This window comes from Corvus hawaiiensis, chromosome Z (assembly GCF_020740725.1).
Source record: "Corvus hawaiiensis isolate bCorHaw1 chromosome Z, bCorHaw1.pri.cur, whole genome shotgun sequence".
Taxonomy (NCBI): Eukaryota; Metazoa; Chordata; class Aves; order Passeriformes; family Corvidae; genus Corvus; species Corvus hawaiiensis.
The window spans coordinates 69293885-69316721 of record NC_063255.1 but is presented as its reverse complement, the minus strand read 5'-3'; positions in this window follow the sequence as shown (position 1 = coordinate 69316721).

The following is a 22837-nucleotide window of genomic DNA, read 5'->3' as shown; positions in this document are numbered from 1 at the left end:
TAAACATAGATCCAAGATGGCAACATTCATGCTATACTTGCTACAGGTTCTATAAATCAATTTGTACATATACACACACACAGGGACACAAAGACCTTTACATACAATTTCAGGAATATTTACAAGTGAAAAATTCCCCTCAAGTTCAGTTCACATTGAATGTCCTTGCATTTCTCAAGGCATAGGGCTGAGCCTCAAGGTATGGGGGCAGGTATCAGCCCTGTTGACAGGCTTTCTGCAGTGGTCCTACAAGTATTGCAAACTTGAGGGTTTGCGAGCTCTGAAAGGCATTCCACCTGGGGGAAGATGCTGGTCAGCCTGCTGTGGCTAGGAGTGCTAAAAGACCCTCACTTAGGCCCATTTATAGGGTCAAAAATTATTTACTTCAATTATCAATCAATCTTCATCCTGGCATTAATCCAAGATGGCAATTACTGGAGTTTTTCACAAGTCCAGTAAGACTATTACAGTTCTACTTGGGCTATGATTCAGGCAAGTAATGTTCCAAGATTCTTGGGGACGGCAGATTATCTCCCTTTCCCCTTCTTGCTTAAGTAGCAGTAAATCCTGGTGCTGTAGACAGTATCCCTGATAAGTTCAATGGGAGCCATTAAACAAGGCCAAGGCCTAACAAGAACCCCTGAGAACCACCAAGTTGCACAAGGGGACGGATGTACAACCACAAATGCATATAGAACTGTTGGCATAATTAGTATTGTAATATATTTGTAATTCACACACTGCTCTCTCTTAAGTATAAAAGTCTTAGGCCCTTATTTCCTCAAGGACCACTGAATGATCTTAACTAATAACTATATTTTGCTGAACTCCTGGGGAATGCTCTTCATATAAAAGAATTCTATTCAGTGCTGTTGATATTTACTGCGTCAAGGCCTAAATTTGCAACAAGATAAATCTTGGCTTTCTTCATATATTGAACTTGAGATGAGTTCTGAATCATACGTAGTACATAATTTGAAACTTGCTTCTTCTTCAAACTTCGTACAGCTTCTGTGTTTGATCATTCTTTTTAAAGTGATTTCTGATATTTTCATGTGTTTTTTGGAGAGGCTTGTTCTGTAAGGTTTACAGAGAGAGCCTATATCATACCAGAGCCGTCTGTACTGGTATGTAGTTTCCCCAGCACTGGGGATATGAATGTACTGGGTAAAAAAAGTGTTGATCAAAGAACACAGACATGAACTAAATCCAGAAAGGGTGTAGCGGGTTCAGTTGGTAACCTCACTTCCGGGGCTATGCTTGCTAACCCATGACAAAGGGTTATTTATTCAAAATCATAAAAGTGAAAGGGGGATGAAATGCATACAAAGTATCTCATGATTTTCAGTTATTAGTAGATAAAAAGGCAGGTGAATTTAAAAGTTGATGAATACAATTCAATGTGTACAGCAAAAACAATGTCGTCTATGTGCAAAGGGGTATGATCCATAAGAGCAAACTCTACTATAATGTAGGCTTGCATTTTAGTATGTTACATTGATTATCTCATACTGGATAACTTCAGTTATTCGGGTTTTTTTTTTTTTTAATATATATGGTTTTTAAAAACAAACAAACAAGAATCTGTTTCCATGGTATGACTGACTGGTGCAAGCAGTTTTAAAGCTTTTTCACCTACAACGTGGCATATAGACTATACCGTGTTCCTTCTAAATAAAAAGCTTGAAGTGTATTTCCACATTTCCAACAGCCAGTGCTGCAGTACCAGAGACTGTGCATTGACCCCATATTTTCATAGCTAGGTATTTGCACCTGCATCCTCTGAGATATATTCTCTGAGACTAGATAAATGGCACGATGTTACAATGAAATTATGCCAGGACTACCTTTTAAATAAAACTATACTGAAGAACATCCATTATAATTTAAAATATGTAAACAAATCATGTATATAATCTGATGGTCCGATCATGAACGCACATTCTTCATGCAGATATCTCAGTCATACATACGGTGCCTCAGAGTGTTTATTCTTGCATATATTTTTAAGGAATAATGAAAAGCTATGTAAATCACAACTTGACTTAAACTTCCCTGTGGCATCTATGAGCATGTGAAGAGACTTGGAAGCCTTGTTTGTGGTATGAAGCTGGAACATTAGTTGATACGTTCGTTTCAGATAGAATGTGGATATATGACAAGTTTAATGGGCTACATTTGAACAGCATTGCTTACCCATCATTACCCTTCTGATTTTTTTTTCAAATAAGAAATTGCAACAAGTGTATTTGTCCTAATGAATTTCTAAGAGAAAAAAAATTAGTCCTCTAATTAATAGAAATTCCACAGAAGACTTTAGGGATTTGAGGGTTCTTTCCATTACATATATTGTTCATTTCTTTGAAGGTATGTATAATTATAATCAAATTAGAGACCAGAAAGAAACTTCAGTTCTGAAGATAAAACAATACCAGGATTTAAGAAGTAGGTCTATTCAAGTGCACAGCAGTGCAAATGGATGATTCACTGTGGACTACAGCAGAGTTTTTTGTAAGAAGTGGAAGAAAATAAACACAATTAAACACATCAAGTGTGCTTTGCACAGGCATCGCTCATTCTGGATTAAGTTAATGAAAAGAATCTGATTTTCCTGGAACTGTCTTAATCAGCTCAGGAACTCCAGGGGTCTCCTTAATTCTTTAGCACTCTGAGTATTAAGCACTTCAAAACCCGTACCAGATTATTTTCTATTATATCTTCTGAGCTACCTTGACAGAATTTGAACATTTAAAAATCTATATATAATAGGCTCTTTTGTGGACCACATTTCAGGAAGTATTTTTATTTAGGAAGAATAATCAGTACCTGAAGGCAAACTATTTGATGATTATTTGTTGCTCCAGAGACCTCCCCTCCCCTCCCCTCCCCTCCCCACCCCTCCCCACCATTCAGTGTCATTTGACTCCAGTGCATCCCAAGGGATCTACTAACAAGAACCTGGGTCGCTCTTGCCCGTCTGGGTGGGTCACAACCAGCAGACTATGAGTGGTGTAATGGACAGCAACCCTTGAACTACTTTATGCCTTAGGACCAGGAATCAAATTTTTATGTCCTTTAAACTAGCAGAGATTTTGCATTTTGGCAGGAGTAGAGCTGAGCTGCAAATATGCTTAGGAGTACTTGTGGTTGTGTGCAAATAACTTGTTCCAAGAGACTGTATCATTTCAAATGTAATTCTATAAAACATTTCAAAAATAGAATGAAGTTAGTAATGTCTGTAGAGTCCCTTCATAAAGCTACTTCTGATTCAAAGAATAAGGAGACTTCTAAATCTTTATCTAAAATTCTATCTCAATCACCAACATAAATCCAAAACCTTTTTGAATCCTCTGGTTGTTGCCACAGCTGGAGATGTAAGCCAGAAATCTGACCATTTTCCCCTGCATCCTAGAGTTATATGAATCATGTGCAGATATACACACACACACACACACACACACACACACATACGTACATATATATATGTATATGTATATATATCCCTTTCCCCAGGGAAGTGATCATGGCACCACACCCACATCCACAAGCCTACAGTTACCATGTCATCTTTGAAAGACAGATTTGAAACATCTTGTTTCACCCAGCTATCAGTTTTTCATATAAGGGGAGGGTTGGGAGTGTCTAAGTAAATATTCACATGACTAACAACTCACCCACATGACCGGGTTCTTCACACTGGGATTTCTGAAGGACGTTTATCTTTCAGTCTTCCTCTCTTAATGATGTTTTGTCACATCTATATTATAAAATCATGCCTGGTCAAATAGTTTGCAGAATAAATCTAAAAATGCTCAGTAAGTCTTTTCCAATGTTAGATAATTAATTTTATCATAATGTTCACAATATGTGTATTAAGATTATTCTATTTCTGGGCAATATAATTTATTTAACATTTGCCTTGAATCATTTTTCCAAGTGTGTTTTGCAGGTTTTCAATTAGTTTTCCTTCTCTAATATTATTTTCAATTTCAAGAGTGCTTGGTTTCCAAGACGGGAAAACTTGTATAAAAAGCTCATCTGAAATCAAATTTATTTTACCTCTAGGGTGTCATATCTTTTATAACCCAAACGGATGAGCTTGTAATGGAACATTTGAATTTTACATAGGTCTCTACTTTTAAAAAACACGTCAAAATGATAATGTAAAATAATAAATATTAGGACAAAAAGCATCAAATAGAAAATATTCTCCTGAAAGATTTCTGACTTGTGTTGTTTCATAAACAAGTCAAATATTTTATTTAGATTAATCATTGTTTTTGCAGAGATGTGCAGCTGCAGTTGATCATATCTCCTACTTATCAACTTACAAATTATTGAGCTAATTTCATTTTTGGCTGAGATCACATACATAAAATATAGTAGTACATAAAGGAGATGACAGGAAGAGAAGATTCAGTTTTCTTCATCTAATGATATTTTTCTGAAAACACACTTTCAAATTACAAATTTTGTTGCTAGGAGCAACACCATACAAAGTATTTTCCCAGCTGCCTTAGTTATTACAGCTCTGTCTACTTATCATCACATGTATTCTCTATATGTAATGTACTCACTACTAATTTCATTTTCATAACCTTCCAAGCCAAACATTTCTTCCAGAAAGCCCACAGAGACAATCATCCAAATGGCTGTTTTGTTCCAGTAACACATCCGGAAATAGGATGATGTCAGAGGAGAAGCAAGCAGAAAATAACACAGTTAATAAAGATTCTTTTTCTTTTTTTTCCCCAGGACACTGAAAATAGTGCCTCTATGCTTCTATTTGACATTCTCTGGCTCTAAGATGGAGGAGCTTCTCACTGAAATTGAGTATGTTGGCAGACATGCTGTATGAATAGACATTCAAGAGCTCATAGCCTGAATCAGCAGAGTCAACCACTCTAAGAAAATTCAGATCACAGAATCTGGAGGATTCTGGGGATGAAGTTGCTGATAGGTAAAATGATGTTCACCTCCCTCTTTTGTACTTGAAAAATCAGTAAATCTAATAATTTCTGCCACTAATTACCTGATTTATGCTCTGCCATGAATATACTAGAAAAGTTCATGTACATAGAATAATAAGATATTCAGAGTTCAAAGGCATGCATCAGGATCATTGAGACCAACTCCTGGCCCTGCACAGGACACCCCCAAAAATCACACAAGGTGCCTGAGAGCATTGTCCAAATGCTTCTTGAATTCAGACAGGTTTGGGGCTGTGACAAGTTCCCTGGGGACCTGGTTCCAATGCCCAACCACCCTCTGAGTGAAACACCTTTTCCTTATATTCAACTTAAACCTCCCCTGACTCAGCTTCCTTTTGTTACCTCAAGTCCTGTCATTGGTCATGAGAGTGAAGGGATCAGTGTCTGTCCCTCCTCTTCCCCTCTCAAGGAAGTTGCAGACTGCAATGAGGTCTCCCCTCAGTCTCCTCTTCTCCAAACAGACCAAGTGCCCTCATCTGCTCCTCATAAGGCTTCCCCTCCAGACCCTTCACCATCCTCGTGGCCCTCCTTTGGACACTCTCCAATAGCTTTGTATCTCTCTTATCTTGTGGCACCCAAAACTGCCCCCAGCACTGGAGGTGAGGCTGCCCCAGTGCAGAGCAGAGCGGGACAATCCCCTCCCTTGCCTGGCTGGCGATGCTGTGCCTGATGCCCCCAGGACACAGGTGGCCCTCCTGGCTGCCAGGGCACTGCTGACTCACGTTCAACTTGCCATCCACCAGGACCCCCAGGTTCCTTTCCATGGCACTGCCCTCCAGCCTCTCATTCCCCAGTCTGTCTGTACATCCAGTGTTGCCCCATCTCAGGGCAGAATCCAGCACTTGCTCTTCTTAACCCTCACACAGTTGGTGATTGTCCATCTCTCTAATTTGTCAAGGTCTTCCTGGGGCCTCTCTCCTGTCAAGGAAGTCCACAACTCCTCCCAATTTAATGTTGTCAGAAAACTTATTTAATATTCTTTCAGGTCCTTCAGATATATTAAGGGATAGAACTTAGTCTAAACATGATTACCCATGTTTGGACGTTCAATCTGAAGTGCTTCTAGGAATCTGATCATCAAGTTGAGCACCTATAAATCCAAATGAAGGTCAATTATGTCTGTGATTAGGATTGAAAAAAAATTATTATGACTAATGTCATAATAATGGCAGAAGAAGCAGGCTGCTCAGCAAGGGGAACTGGAAGCTAAACACATTAGTAAGGCAGGCAAGGGCAGAGACAAGAAGCAAAGGCTCACAGCAGCCCAACAATGCAAGCAGGACAGGTCCAGTGACAAGGTTCAGCTAAGAATCCCAATCCTCAGACAAGTTCAGAGCCATGAGGCAGGTCCAAGGTCGAGCCAGGAAGTTGAGTCAGCAAGTGTGTGACAGGATCAGGTCTGGAGACAGTAAACAAGATCAGCCACAGTTCAGTGACAGACAAGACAACAGAGATTAGACCAGTCTGGGATAAAGGCAGATTGGCAGGTCAGGGCTGGAGTCACGGAGGCATATGGCCAGATACAGGCAGCAAAGATACAATGAAGACTGAAAGCCTTCAAAGCTTAAAAGGAGTTCCCAAGCAAAGGGGACAGGCTGTCACTTCTCTCAGCGTTTTCTCACACAGCAGTTTCCCTGGTGCAAGGCTGGGCAGCTGCATTGCCAAGGCTGGCCCTGAGTCCCAACAACAATCTCACACAGAAGGGAGAACACATTCGGGTCCCTGCCACCTAATTTCCACCCCTACCAGGAAAGTGGGTTTCAGCTGACCTACTGTACACTGTGAATACTCTTATCTTTTGCAACTCTTACTCATGATCTGCTTTTTGGCTTTAGGACACGTATTTGAGGTAAAAAGGGTTTGCACAGTAACACAGAGCATTTCTGGAGAAATTTCCAAAGCATACTTTCCTCTAGCAACAGACACTATTAATATATTTGCAGGTTTTATATACTTGATATACATCACAGTTACGTTCATTATATTAAATACACATGCATAGAAATGCATACATATACATATTTATCTATATTGCTTATTGTACACACACACACACGTATATTAATGCATAACCTGACATATATCCAATTTGTGTTAAGCTTTATTCTCAGTATTTCAATTTGTGTGTACGATGTAAAAGACAACGCTTCTTTTTACACAGAATCCAAAGCAGTACACTTAAAGCATAGAAGAGGTCAAAACAAGGTTAATTGCATTTCTTGACATTTCACAGAAAATATGAGTTCTTTGCATGGTAAAAGATTAAAGGAGCAGCTGGCAATACTGGCAGAAAACTATGGAGATGTGAAGAAATAATCAATATATCAACACAAAAGAAAAAAGCTATATGTTATGAGTAATTAGTAGGGCATTGTAAAGTAGTGGAAATGATACAATTGCAAGTACAATGTTAGCTCAATAATGATGAAAATAACCCAACTGTTTGTTTTGCAAAAGTGATCTTTTTTTCCCCACTAAATATACCCTATTTAGAAACTGGAGAGGAGAAACAAAAACAGAAAAAATGATTGCTAATGGCTTTCAAAATGCTGCAGAATTCAAAAGCTTAACAGACAGAAACACATGTAATTAAAATGAACAAGCATATTTAAAAGAGTTTCTCCTACTAAAAATCTAATTTTTGTTCCAACTTTTCTGCACTTTTCAGAGTAAAGTTGAATTCAAAGAAAAGGAGCCAAAGGGTAAGACTTGGAAACAGCCATGAAATATTTTTTCATAAGAAAAAACCTCAAGCTTGTTTTCTGGACTACAATCTTTTTGGCAATTGTATCTTGAGAAAATTTAGAAAAAAACCACAACTGGGCTTCTAACACACCCTATTTCATAGAGACCTGTCAGTGAGGTCTCCTGTGTGCAAACTGTATTAATCTCTGATGTTTCTAGAAGCCTTTTGATACTGTGTTTCCCCAGCCTCAATGGCAGCTCTCTCTCTGCTGCTTATTGCTTGCCAAATGGCCATTTTTATGATATCCAAGGGACACTTCCTTCCACTAACTCAGACTGTAATGTTAGCAGTCCTTAACCTGACCTTTGCAGGTTAGTGGATAGGGTACTCTCCAGCCCCTGAGAATCTGAAACACTGGGAGTGGTGTGACATCCCTCTGAGCAGTATTTCTGCACAAGGAGAAGGGGCAGCTGATGTTGGGTGGGTAGGCTGCAAGACTTGATAACAGAATTGAAGGCTGTCATCCAGTTGCTGAAGTGTGATACAATTTACCCTGTCCACAAATTCCTCTGTGACACCTGACAAGTAAGTCTTCATCGGCTTCATCTATCTGCTTGGTATTTCCAAAATGGAGACATTAGCACTCCCCTACTTGAGTGGGTTAAGGAAGTGGGGGTACCATAATGACTGAGACATCCTAATACCACAACAAGTGGTCTGCATAAGAGAGAAGATTTCATTCTGTTTATTTTGCAGCACCCTAAAAAGCTCTGCTAGCCTTGGACATAACTACTGCATTCCTTCATCACAGATGACTAGAGATACAGCACTGTAATTTGTTGTAAATGGGTTGCTCTCACTTCAGAATGTTTAGGGTTGTCACACTTAACACTTATCCACTGAGAATTCAGTTTTATTCTTTTCAATATTTTCAGATTTTATATTTCTGGTTATGGAATTTTGAAGACTACTCTGCCTTGCAAAAAGGCAAAACTAACAAAAAGCATCACAAAAAATTTGGGAAAAAATTAGAGCAAAATGTAGATCATGGCTTTCTTACTTTTTCTCTATTTTTAAGATCATGTACACTTCCCAGAAGATTAATGAACTCAACTCCCAGTTTAAACTTTTGCTGGCATAGTGAACATACTTTTGTCTAATTTTATTCAATTTTAATATATACAGCACATATTTCATAGGTACTTTTTAAATAAACACTAATGCCACACTACAAAATTAATTGCTGAATGGGATTACAATGTTGTTTGCACAGTTACAAAAAAAATCTACTGAAATAAAAATAATTTAGTAAATTCCTTATAGCAAAGCTGCAGTTTGTGGATGTGGAATAAGTGGTCTAAGGAAGAATGACCAGCCAATTACATACAAAAATAGAAAATACTGTTAAGTTAAATATATTTAAGTCTGTGTAAGAGACTACTTGTTATTCTATTAAAAAAAAAAAAACCAGGATAGAAACTAAATCTAATTCTACCATAAACCATCAGGTTTATCTATAATGAGGCACAAGCTATATTAAAATATCTATTGTGATATTACCTGCACAGGATTACCCACACAGCCTAAATATCATTGGTACTCAAAGTGCATGGTGTATTTATTTTGTCTAACTGTACTCAAAATATGGTTGTGTCACCAGCTAATTAGGTCAAAACAGCTGTGTTCATTAGCAGACAGTCAGGTCTTGGGTAATTACAAGCATAATAGCTGTTAATATTTTATTAAATTTATCCTAAATGTTTGGGCTTTTTCACAGAAGACATGAACACCTTATTAGACAGGTCAGTAAAAGCAACTGACAGATATCTGAGATGACACTGAGAATAAATTAATACATATTAATATACTCTGCTTTGACATTATGACCTTTTCATGACCAATACCTCTTTTGCATAGTATGTTTCACATCAAGGCAATTTTACACTTCATTATCTTTTAAACTCTGCTAGACTAATGTGCTATGTTGAGGTGAAGAATTTGAGTCCCCAAATGCAAGAAGCATTCACCCTTTTGGGAAAAAAGCGTAGGCCTAGATATAGCCTGTGGTTTGCCCGATGCCATCCAAAGGATGTCTGTAGAGTAAGCAATGAGATTTTATACTCTTGAAAATCAGAAATTACTTCACTACCCTTGCCCAACTCAAACTTCTTCTAAAGAGTTTTGATTAACATAAATTTATAAACAGCATAATATACCTTAAAATAATACCAATATATAATCTGAAGACTGGATAATAATACTACTATGAAAATTAAAAGTACAGACCATATTTTCAAACTGGCTTAGCAGCACACGGACGTATTTCTGTCTCAACTTTCCTTGTTCATCAATGCATTCCTCCTCAGCCTATGACAAGTAGCCTTTGAAAGTCCTGACCATAATGTAACATGTGTTTCTTCAGTTCTCACTAACGTAACCTGCTTTTGTTGATATGACTATGTATAATAAGAGAATTTTGTCCAGTCATAAAACATCTTTTTGTAATCACAACAGTATTCAAAAAACAATCACCATATATTGAATACAAATTACAAAACATCACAAAGAGGACCAGTATTCAGAAAGTGCTGAATGTTAAAATATTGACAACACCAAACCATTAAACATTTCAAAGATCTTGACTTACATGCTTCAAAACACAACTAGCTTTAGTATGAATTTTGGTAAGTATACTCATTTCAAGGCAAGCGCTGGACAGTGGAAACACACCAACATAACATCACTCCTTAATATGAACAAAAAAACCTAAAAAATGACCTTTTTTTAATTTCACAGTGGGCAGAGTCATGGAAAGTATTTTGAGAGTTTAAATACCAAGGCAAGCAAGGTCACAGTCTTTTCATTTGGTTAACAGATAGAACTGCTAGAGCAGACTGAGAATGAAGTACAGATCATGTTCTTTCCCATCCCAGAGTCACTGGTATTTTCTTTAATACAGTTGTGGTACACCAAGAAACACTACAAAGATAAATTTTCATCACACTTAATTTTCTTCTCAATAAAAGTTGTACAAATGGGATACTGCTCTGCAGAAGACGAAAGTCAAGGTTGTCCTTGATGAACGAATAATAAAAACTTACCTCTTTCCTACGATAAATCAGATCTTCTGCAACTAAAAGCGCCAATATTTGCAATTTATGAATGCTATTTGTTTATTGAATGAATAAGTAAGTTACTACATGCAAATGAAGATCTTACTCAAAGATAACACTGCAGACCTGAATACTGGAGAACTAGTTTATAATCCTAGCAAAATGGGTCTGGAAGCAACCTCAAGACAATATCTAATCTTACCTACCATGGTGCAGGATCACAGAATCATAGAATGGCTTGGGTTGGAAGGGACATTAAAGATCATCTAGTTGCATCCCCCCTGCCATGGGCAGGGACACCTTCAACTAGACCAGGTTGCCCAGAGCTCCATCCAGCCTGGCCTTGAACATGCCAGAGATGGGGCATCCACAGCTTCTCTGTGTAACTAGTGCCTCACCACTCTCACAGCAAAGATTTTTTTCACAGTATCTAGTCTAAAACTTCTCTCAGTTGGAATCCATCCTCCCTTGTCCTGTCACTACATGCTCTTGTAAAAAGTTTCTCACCATCTTTCTTGTAGGCTCACTTCAGGTACTGAAGGGCTGCAATTAGGTCACACCAAAACCTTCTCATCACTAGGCTGGACAACCACAATTATCTCAGCCTTTCCTCATACGCAAGGCTCTAATCCCTCTGATCATTTTGTTGGCCTCCTCTGGACTTGCTCCAACATCTCCATGTCCTTCCCGTGCTGGGACCCCAGAGCTGGATGCAGCACTGCAGGTGGAGTCTCAGCAGAGCAGGGCAGAGGGGCAGAATCCCCTCCCTGGCCCTGCTGCCCACGGGGCTTTGGATGCAGCCCAGGACACACTTGGCTTTCTGGGCTGGGAGTGCCCACAGCTGGGTCATGTCCAGCCTCTCACCCACCAGCACCCCCAAGTCCTTCTGGGCAGGGCTGCTCTGATCTGTCCATCCCCCAGCCTGTGTTGATACCAGGGTTGCTCTGACCCAGGTGCAACACCTTGCACTTGGCCTTGTTGAACCTCATGAGATTCCCATGGGCAAAATCAGTGGGATCTATCTCATTAGAGAAATATGCAGATGAATATAATACCAATAATGAGCAAGACTCTGTGTCCTCCACACAAGCTACTGGAGAGCTTCACTATCATACAATTAAACCATGGATTATGCTACAAAGGAGAAAAAAAGAACATAAGGCAAATATAATTTAAAGGAAGACTGAGAACAAAGGACGCAAGAGGTACGCAATTGCATCTTTTAACGTAACTGTGACTATGTTGGCTTATTTATTTACAATTTGTTGATGTTGTGTGTGCCCTGCATTGTTTGAGATTTTTTACAAATGTTTTCCCATGGATGATATTTAAAATGCAAGTCAAAGTGCATGGACAAACCATCACAAACACTTTCTGTTTCTTTTGACAGGAAGCTCTGAGGGTCATGTTTCTGTGAAGGTTATTTGAGTTCTTACAAGCAAGATTTTCTTTTGCCAGTAGTCTCTAATATTTACTTAATATTTTCTGCTTTCATTAACATTTCAGTCAGCAAGTTTACTTGCTTTAACACTCGCAGAAGCAAATACAAAAAAAGTTTAAACTTAGTAGCACTTAATTCAGCTTTAAAAATATTTGATGAAATTGTCAACATTTACTTACCTCTAACACCATATCATACTTCAAATACTGAAAGAACAACTAATCCTAAAGTAAAATAAAAATCATGTATTGTAATACATAAGCACCTGCATGATTATTGTGCCAATGAGATAGCATTTAGAAATGTTAGCCTGATTTTTTTAAACTTCCCCATAATGAAGTCTAATGTATGTGAAACACTTCAGAGAAATCACAAGATGTATTTAGTTAGTAACATGTGTGTTACTAACATAACTTTTAAAATTGGTGTACAAACAACATTGATGGGCCCTATGTTTAAATAACAATAATATCCTAGTCTACTCAAAATCTGCCAGACTTTCAAAAATAGTGCAAAATTCAAGAATTAAATGGATCATTCTTGTTCCTCACTAATAGCTCTTAAGAAAGAGTGTTTGGATCAAGCAAGATCTATGGTAATACATAAGCAAAGTCAGCTATAGATAAATTGAAAATCTGAAAGATATTGCAGTCTTCCCACCAGCACTAACACCAGCAGAAGTATTCAAAGCAATACAATACAGCCCCTCTTCTTCCACACTCTGGATAGACCTAACCCCATGCATAATGCAAGCACTTTATTGTTTTCAGTGAGTCAAAAAAATCAAAAAAACCCCAAGTATTAGAAATCACCACACCCTAGCATATAAAGCCCTAAGATGTGACCTGGAACATGAAGAAAAAGTAGATTAAATGAGTTAAGAAGCTGCCAACTCGATATAGTTGCACTTCAACTGGGTTTCCTATTTTCAAGTGCTAGGCAGCAGTAGTACAATCAATACATTCACCCAATGTACTACAAGAGCACGGTTTAAATGGGGCTACTATCCATCATAGTGCTGCATCTGGTTACCATTAAACCTTAAGTAGTAATTAGAGTAATGGAAAACAGACTTTTGGTAGCTTTTTACTAAGGCAAAAGCTGAAAAACTGTTGATCTCTAACAGTCTTTTACTGTCAAAAGGGGGAGGGTTGGTGCCGAACATAAGAGGAGGAAAAGTTGGTTACTGAACACTAAAATACAGTTCATCCAAGACATCTGCCAAACTTCTTACATGCATAGAATAAAACGATCACTTGTGTTGTTAGTACTCCAGTTTCCTGAAGAATTATACTAAAGCTAAATTCCTGCATCTGAGCGTTTTGTTGCAGCATGACATTTAGTGAAAAAAAAGATACTAGGAGGCTAAAGAAATTTTAGTCTCTTTTATTAGTGTTGACTGCTGAAATTGCACTGCATAGTTATCAAATATACCATAACTCAACATTCCATATATGTATAACCATATGTACAATTTCTGCATGGAAGTTTCAGTTTATTAATCTAGACCATTTTTTTCTTCAGTATCTGAGTATTGCAGTCTCAAACACAGTCTGGTATTGTTCCAAAAAGCTGCTCTAAAAAATGATTCCTGATAAGCAAATAGCTTGGAAAGAACAAAAGCTAAACAGCAAAGCATTTGTTCTGCAAATCAGATCCAAGAGAGAGAAGACTAACACTGTAAATCACAGAGATGTTCAAGGTTAGGGGACAGCTTGATGGATGAGAAATGGAGGATGAATTCTACAGTTCTGGAGTGCTTTAATCGAAGAGTCTTTAGAGATCTCTTGTGCTGCTGAACAACTTGCTGTCTCTTAATGCTGCAAAGAAAGCCTCTGCAGTAAACCATAAGAAAGCATATTACATAACTGTTAGACCAAAGATCCTTCTAGCCCACAAGTTTGGGCAGTGCTCAGAAGAGGATGCTTAAGAATTTTAAAAAGCTTTGAAGTTTAATTCTTTTAAAGTGTAAATGGTGAGAGTAACTGAGCACTGGCACAAATTGCTCAAGGATGTTGTGGGGTTTCCATTCTGTGAGGAACTCAAAAGCTGTCTGCTAGGAGACACTCAAATGCCGTCTTCAATGCAACATAGTATTGTTCCCTTCTTTAAGACTTCTCATACTCCTGAATTATGAGGGAAAATGTAATGATAGCTCTAAATTGATTTTTTTCAGTGTGTTTTTCTGAAAAGCCATGCAAAAAGCAAAGCTGAAATTAACTCAAATATGTTCTTTCTGGATTGCTCCTTTGTATAGATGCTTGATAATGAAAAAAGCTATTATATATGTAAATGGATAGAGTTTACTTGAAAAAAATATTTAATCTTCTCAAAGCTATTTCATAAGCTATTCAAGTGCTGTAAAAATCTAAAAGGTATCCAAATTCTGTTTCTGCCAACAATATATGGTATATGCTGCATATTCCCTGTGTCTAACCACAAATACTAAAAACGGTTCAATAATTCTTTGAAATAAAAGGCATTTTTTTTCCTCTAACTTTGCAGTTATCATCAATATTTAATCTTTTTTTTTTCAATTAGGGAATACATTTATAGATGTAACTAAACATCAATATTTTGAATTCTCTTTACCTTTTGAAATTGGAAATACCTGCTATATAACCATTAACTCTTTCACAGATCTCTCTTAATCACATGCAGAAAGCTTAGATTTACATGGGTTTGGTTTAATATATATACAACTTTGTCATGTATATGTATAATAAATATTCAAATCTTTAAAAATCCTCATTCATTCCATATATTGGAGAGTAGAAAAAATGTAACAACTTCAAAAATCATGCAGTTTATCACCAGTTTGATAAGGGTATTTTTGGCTTTGACTGTACCAAATCCCTGTGAAAACAGAGTTCATAGGCCATCCAAGACCAAAAGCCCTCTCAGAATCAGAGGACTGTAATCAGCAACATGTTGAGAAATAAGTGACTGCAGCAAATCTTGAGTGAAATCTGAAGTGTACCACTTCAGAAACTTAATTCCATCCCTATTGTGATTACTAAAGTTTGACATTAAATTTAGTAAATCTCTGAAAATTTAATATATTAGCCCAATGAAACATGGGGAGGTGGTCCATGCCTGTGTTACTTGCTTTGTCCCAGTGGACTAACTCAAATTTCATGGAGCTTATATAGACAGATACATATACATATTTAACAAAATCAACAGTCAAGTGAAGAAACAATTTATGAGGACTTTTTCCCTCTTCTTTTCCACTGTCAGGCTGGTTTTCTGCTTTTTATGTTTGTTTATGAAAACCGACCTTTGTAATTGCCTGACCTTGGTCTGAAAATATATCATGGAAGCAGAAATTATTGACATAGTTTCATAAACACTGTGAAAGAAACAGACATCAGGGCTTAAAAATGCTGTATTTGTCACTGAACTGCTATTGCTTATCAGAGATCTGTACCTTGCTTTCAATTTTCCTGCAGCACATTCTGTCATTATCCCACAGCTGTCTCAGATAACACACATTAAAATTGTTCAGACACTAGGACAAGTTCAACTAGCCATGGGCACCACAGAAATCAGGCCCCACAGAAATCCTTCCCCTGAGAAGGAGTGAAACATCAACAATCTCAATAAAAACTGACTTGTTTTCAAGCGGTCTTTTGAAGTGGTGCTTACTGCACTTCACCTGTGTATCTCCCAAAAAACAAGTAACATTTCTCTAGTACTTCTTTCAGGTGCAAAGACCATCACATTATTCATACACCATTTCAATACTATCCATTTGGAGCAGGTATTGGGAAGATTTTTAAATTTCTACTGGCTGAAAAACTTCAAAGGAATTGCTACTTTATGGGATAGAGAAGATTTCTTCAGTTGTTGTCCTGATGTATCATGAAGATCAGGTAACAACATCAGGGGTATAGGAAATTTATCAGTGATGCTGAACACTTACAGTTTCTCCTTCTTGTCCCATAGTTTCATAACAGCATATATTCTGAGGAAGAGCCAGCAAAACTTTTGTGGTCATTCTTACACTCTCACTGAGGAAATTACAAATTCTGCATGCAGGGACATTATCTCTACTAAAGCCCATTACATTATTTCTAAGGAGAACAATTTCTGTCTCTGTGCATCCCCAGTAATCTGGGTATCACAAAAGGATAGATAAAAGAGTGTCTAAAAGATAAGGAGAAGGTTTCACTTAACATTCAAGTGATTTCTCAATATGCTGAGGAGAATCAGTGTGGAGAACATAGGTCGGGCATGATGTGCTGTAGCTGTTAAAATGAAACATTGTCCTGTGAGCCATGCACTCTGATAGCTTCACACTCTTTCTAAAATTTAACTGGGAAATGGCAATGGATTCAATGTACCATTGAACAGCCATTGTTTTTCAAGATAGGATGTAGTCTACTCACCATTGACAGGTCATGCTACAAGACCAAGACAAGAATATCTACCAGTAAGCAAGAAACCAAGGAGTTAATTAAGTTTCCTCCATCAAAATGGAAAACATTGTGACCAAAACAAACTCCAAGCTCCTCCTTCTGACATTCAGCAGTCTATCTTTGTAGCTTCTGTTGTACCCAGTTGATCTGCATTCTCCTATATTTCTTGGCAAAGTATTGGGCTATATTGGTGGTGTTCTAGAATTATTCTGTGTTATAGAATACAGAAAGAAGCATGCAAACTCACACTCAGTCTATTCACTGCCAAATCAGTACATTCTATGTTTATTAATGTTTAAAAGAATAATACTGAAAGCTAATGTTCATGAAGCTCCAGAGGTAAGGGAGGTACAGTATCTCAGAATGTACTAGTACATCTCTTCTTCATAAACAACATTAGGAATTTCTCCATCTCTCTCAGACATGTTACTACTAGCTCAGGAATGACTGATTCAAAAAGGTTTGTGCACTCTTCATCATTGGCAGGAGAACACCTACCAGTGAGAGAATGTTGCTCCTGTCCTGTGTTTTGATCTAAATCCAGATTTTTCCAGGTCTAGGATATCTCCTGTACATAGACTCTCAGAATCCTTTCTATAAGTTTCCTTGGAAAAAGGAGGATTTGGCAGTGGCCAGTAATTAACTAAGTCAGGTTTCTTCTGGATTGATCACTGTTGTTTGTCTGAATTTCATAGAGTTAGTTATTTTGCTGGGAAAGAACATCATCACTATTTTAATCTCAATAGTAAGGCAAGAGAGAGACATCTTCCTCAAAAATTATCCATAAATGCTTAGTGGCTTAGGAAATTTGACTTCTTATGCTCCAAGCATCTTCTTGAATGTGGATGATCTCCTTGGCAGGTGGACTTCTACCTTTCCTGTGGATTGCCCTACTTCAGTTTAAGTAATTTACTTAGCCTACTCTGCAAGACATTATTAAACAGCTACTTCAAAAGCAGAGAGAAAAATTCTCAGTTAATGGAATCTTTTCACAGGCTTAGGCAATTTCTATACTACAGTGTCGGCTTTTTAGTTTCACACTTCCCTGCTCCTGCTTATCTCTAGCACAGTACCACAGAGAAATCCATATAATAACACTCTACATTTTCAACACGTAGATTTATAGATTTCATCTATCTACACTGCAGTGCCTTTTTAAAATCTGATACAAATCTTAAGCCAAGATCAGGTATTTAAGTATTTTTCAGATGGAGAAACACTACTAATTTAATGTGACTCTTCAAGGTAAAAGGCTCTTATATGTATAGATTGTATAAAAAGACATGTTACAATTGGCACAATATACAAACATATGGATGACAAGAAACCTATAAGAAGTGAGAAAAGGAATATTTGGACATTTTCTTTGATATGTTACAATAAAGATGATGAAGTCTTAAAATTATGAATCTCATCATTATGACTGAAAACCTTGTGAAACGTTGATATGATAGGAGTTAAAGTATTAGCTTACTGAAGCCTCTGATTTCTGGATGTTTTGGATATGAACTTCCAAAGTTCTGGGATTAGAAGTTCTGGTGTTTTTTAGAAGACTCTGAGTGAACCCAATAACCTACAAAGATTCAAGCCAAAACCACAGTTGTCATGATTCCTAACCAATTTTGAAGATTTTCTCAGTTTACATGTTGTCTGAAAATATTCTGGCAGGATCTGAGGCCATGAGACATACACAACAGAAATATACTCCCTGTGACCTTTGCGGTTCAAACACACACGCCAACAACTTAAAGCCTTCATATTCATCAAAGGATGTTTTTCCTCCTCTTGCTTTACCAGCATCATCCAAGCAAATGTCACTCTCTGGCCTTTGCAGACAAAAGACAGGTCTATTACACCACCCTTCAGACGTGATAAGATGTGTGCCAATAAGTTAGGGAGAAGCTTTTTTATGTATTTGTCACACTTTTGAGAGAAGATTGCATTATTTTTGCCAAGCAAAATTACATCATGCTGAAGCCACTTTTTGTTCAAATTAAAAAAACCCAAAACATTTACGTATGACATTCAAAATGGTGTGCTTAATATTTGTAACAGACATAGGTAAATGTGCAGAATACATTCAATCTACTTATGCTAAACCTATATTAGAACGTTTCTCACCCCACTGGTTTGCTCCTTGATTCTGCCCAGGCTGCAGTCACAGTTTCCATTTCCGTGTATAGTTTGCGGGTCAGCATGCACTTTTACGAGAAAATACTTCCATGAGAGAAGCCACCTAGGTGAGGAGACCTTCCAAAGAGAGTTTCTTTAACGCAGTTCTTTCAGAAGCATAATCATATTCTTCTTTTTTAGCTGAACATGTGATTCTACCCTTTGCAACCCTCAGATATCCTGACAGATACAACCTTTCACCCTGAAAATGAGTCCTTTCCATGGGAGTTGATCTGAACACCTCAAGAGCTATTTTTTTGTTTGTTTTTTTGTTTCTTTTATTACTATTATTTTTATTATACAAAGTTCTCATCAATGAGCAAGGGAACAGCTACAAATGTCATTTATCTGGACTTCTGCAAGGCCTTGGATGTCCTCCACAACATCATGCTCCCTAAATTGGAGAGACACAGATTTGGTGGATAAGAAATTGGATTGTCATATCCAGACGGTAGTGGTCAATGACTCAACATCTGTGTGGAGGTCAGCGATGAGTGACTTCCCTCTGGAGTCTGTATGGAAACCAACACTGTTTAATGTCTTCATCAAGGGAATTTGCAGATGACACCAAGATGAATGGAAAGGTCTACACGCTTGAGGAATAGCATGCCATCCAGAGGAATCTGGACAAGTTCAAGGAGTGAGCCCATGGGAAAGTCATGTGAACATCATGGGGTTCAATGAGGCCAAGTAAAAGGTCCTGCCCCAGGTCAGGAACGCCACCAGTATCAGTAAAGGCTGGGAGACAAAAGGGTCGCCAACAGCTCTGCCAAGAAGGACTTGAAGGCAGTGATGGATGAGATCACAGAATCACTTAATGGATAACTTACTGGAAGGGACAACATTAGATCATTTGGTCCAACATCCCTGCTCAAGCAGGGTCATCCTAGAGCACGTTGCTCAAGATTGTGTCCAGACAGATATTTGTCTCCAGTGAAGAAGACTCCACAACCTCTCTGGTCAATCTGTTCCAGTTCATGGTCACCTGCGCAGTAAAGAAGTTCTTCCCCATATTTAGATTGAGCTTCCTGTGCATCAGTTTCTGCTCATTGCATCTTATCCTATTGCTTGGCACCATTAGGAAGAGCCTGGCTCCATCCTCTTGACAGCCTCCCTTCAGATATTTACAGACACTGATAAGGTCCAGCCTGCCGAGGTACTTCTGAAGGGCTGCACAGCACTCTGGGGTATTGGCCACTCCTCCCAGCTTTCTGTTGTCTGCGAACTCACTGAGGTGGACTCTGTTCCTTGATCCAAGTCTTGAATGAATAAGTTAAACAACCTTGGGCCCAGTATTGAACCTTGGGGGACAGCAATAGTGACAGTGAAATGTTGGACATGACCCAGCAATGTGTACTCACAGTCCAGGAAACCAATTGTTTCCCAGGCTGCATCAAAAGCAGCAGGTTGAAGGAAGTGACCCTTCCCAGCTACTCTGCACTAGTGTGACTCCATCTGCATCCAATTCTGGAGTCCTCAGCACAGGAAGCACATGAACTTGTTGGAGCAGAGGAGGGTAACAAGGATAATCGATTGGCTGAAGTACCTCTCCTATGAGGACAGGCTGAGAGAATTGGGGTTTTTCAGCCTGGAGAAGAGAAGGCTTCAGGCAGACCTTGTAGCAGCTTTCCAATACTTTTAGGGGGCCTATAAGCAAGATGGAAACAGATATTTTAGCTGTCCTGTTGCAACAGGACAAAGGGTGGTGGTTTTAAACCAAAAGAGGATAGATTCAGAACTAAATATAAGGGAGATTATTGTGCACTGAGGGTGGTGAAATACTGGGACAGGTCGCCCAGAGAGGTGGTGGATGCCCCATCCCTGGAAACATTCAAGGTCAGGTTTGATGCCCCATTTGACATTTCTGAGAAACCTGATACAGTTGAAGATGTCCCTGCTCACTGCATGGGGGTTGAACAAAGCCCAAACCATTCTATAACTCTATCATTACTCCCTTGGTGTAATCATCAGTACTTGATTGGATAGTTTACTTTGTATCAAACAATAGCATTTAAATAGGAGAAGTCAGTAAGACAGCTGGGTAAGGTAAGTTATTGTTATATATCAGTGGAAAGTATTTTTACAATAAAACCCTAATTTTGTAGTAGTCTGTAAATTAAATTTTCTTAGCATGAAGACATTTGGAAAATATTATTCACTGGAGGAGTAGTGCAACACTGGAAGAGATTTCACAGAAAGGTTGTGTAATATCTGTCTTTGGATATATTTCAAAGCCCTGAGCAACCTGATCTAACTTTGAAGTTAGCTCTGCTTTGAGCAACACATTCAAGTCCTGAAGTCCCTCCCAACCTAGATTTCTCTCCATGACTTATTTAAATGAGACGTCCATAAGTATCTGATTACCAATTCTTGACTGCGATCAAATGTTATTGTAATTAAATATTTTGGGAAGGATTTGCAAAAAACTCAGAAGTGTTACAGAATGCTTACAGGAATTACATATTTGATTAATTTCTGTTGTTTCTGTTGCTGGTAAAATTCCCAGTGAAGCGTATCCTTGTCTTCTTCTGTTCTGCAGAAATACTTTTCTAGTTGACAAAATAGGCTGCTACTAATGTAGCGTTTGCGCACGGCAGATTTAAAGTATATAACAGTTGTCACCAGGGCAAGCATTTGGTTCTTAGGGAAGACTTAGAAGAGCCTTGGAATCCAGTAGAAAACTGTTTTAGAAACAAGCTGTTTCACAGTAATTGCTGTCCGGTAAAATTGTTTTGCAGATCCAAGAAACAATTTCCATTTATGTACTTCTTCTCAAATTCTATTTGCTGTCGCATTGCTTTTGACACAACATAGTATAAACAGGGAAGGTGCAGTTTGAGGGGTGTTGAGGGGTAAAATTTAGATCAAAACTTAAAATGTGAAAAGACAAAGTAGTTCAAATGATGCAATGCTCTTAAGCTTTTACTGCTTAGCTCATTTGGACCAGACAAACAACTTGAAAGTGTCTCCATTTGTACATTCCACTATTTCCCCCCCTTCTATTTTTTTAATTTCCAGTCATGTTTGAAGCAAAAATATCTTGCAAATGATTTGTATTAACTTGCCTTTAGCTCAGAGAATTTAAGATCACCTTTCAGACAGCCATGTACATTGAGAGATAAGCCACCTCCATTTACTTCAGAACAGGGCTAAGCACAAACACATTTGTCACACCACAGCTGACACACTGCAGCATCACTCCCAGCATCAACTTCCAGTAACTTTTCTGCAATGCTCACATTCATACTGCCCAAGTGCAGGTCATACTGTATCTAACTAATGAAGAACAGCATGTACCCACTCAAAGTATGGGCTCAGTCAGCTCAAAGAGGTATTGTTATTCATGAATATGTATTCAATTATTTTGAGAAGCATTGAATCATTTAACTTCAATTAGACATATTTTAACTACTCCATTTTAAAATAAAGTCAGTGTGAGAGATATTTAGCTTAAATGTTTATTAAGAAGGGAATAGCATTTCCAAAAATAATGTAACTTAAGTTAAGGTTTAGAGAGAATTTTACTGATTTAGTGGGTCTTTTTATATAAATAATATCCTCCTACATCCTTCTAGTGGCTATCATGTTAATTCCTGTGTTTATTACTGACCATTATTTCACTTGCTCCCATAGGTCAGTCCAAGACCACATTGCAATGTTAGGTACCTCAAGTGTCATATAAATACCTCATTTTAACTCCAGTAAGTCTCAGGAAAATTTATACCTGTACTTCATACAGTCAGAATGTCTCCATAACGCAAACTAAACAAGGAAAAAGGTTTGAATGACTCCTCTGCTCTCTCTGAATGTTGGATCCCTCTTCCTGAAATGAAAGGACATGTTCTAACACCTGATAATTTTCTTCCCAGTTCTTCAAAATGTATAGATCTTCAGCTCTGGATACAATAGGTAACTAAAATGAACTCCTTTGGATATCCTCACCCAATCCTCATTAGATTACAACTGTCCCAGACTTCTGCATCTCATGGATTTCAGATCTGGAGATGATTATG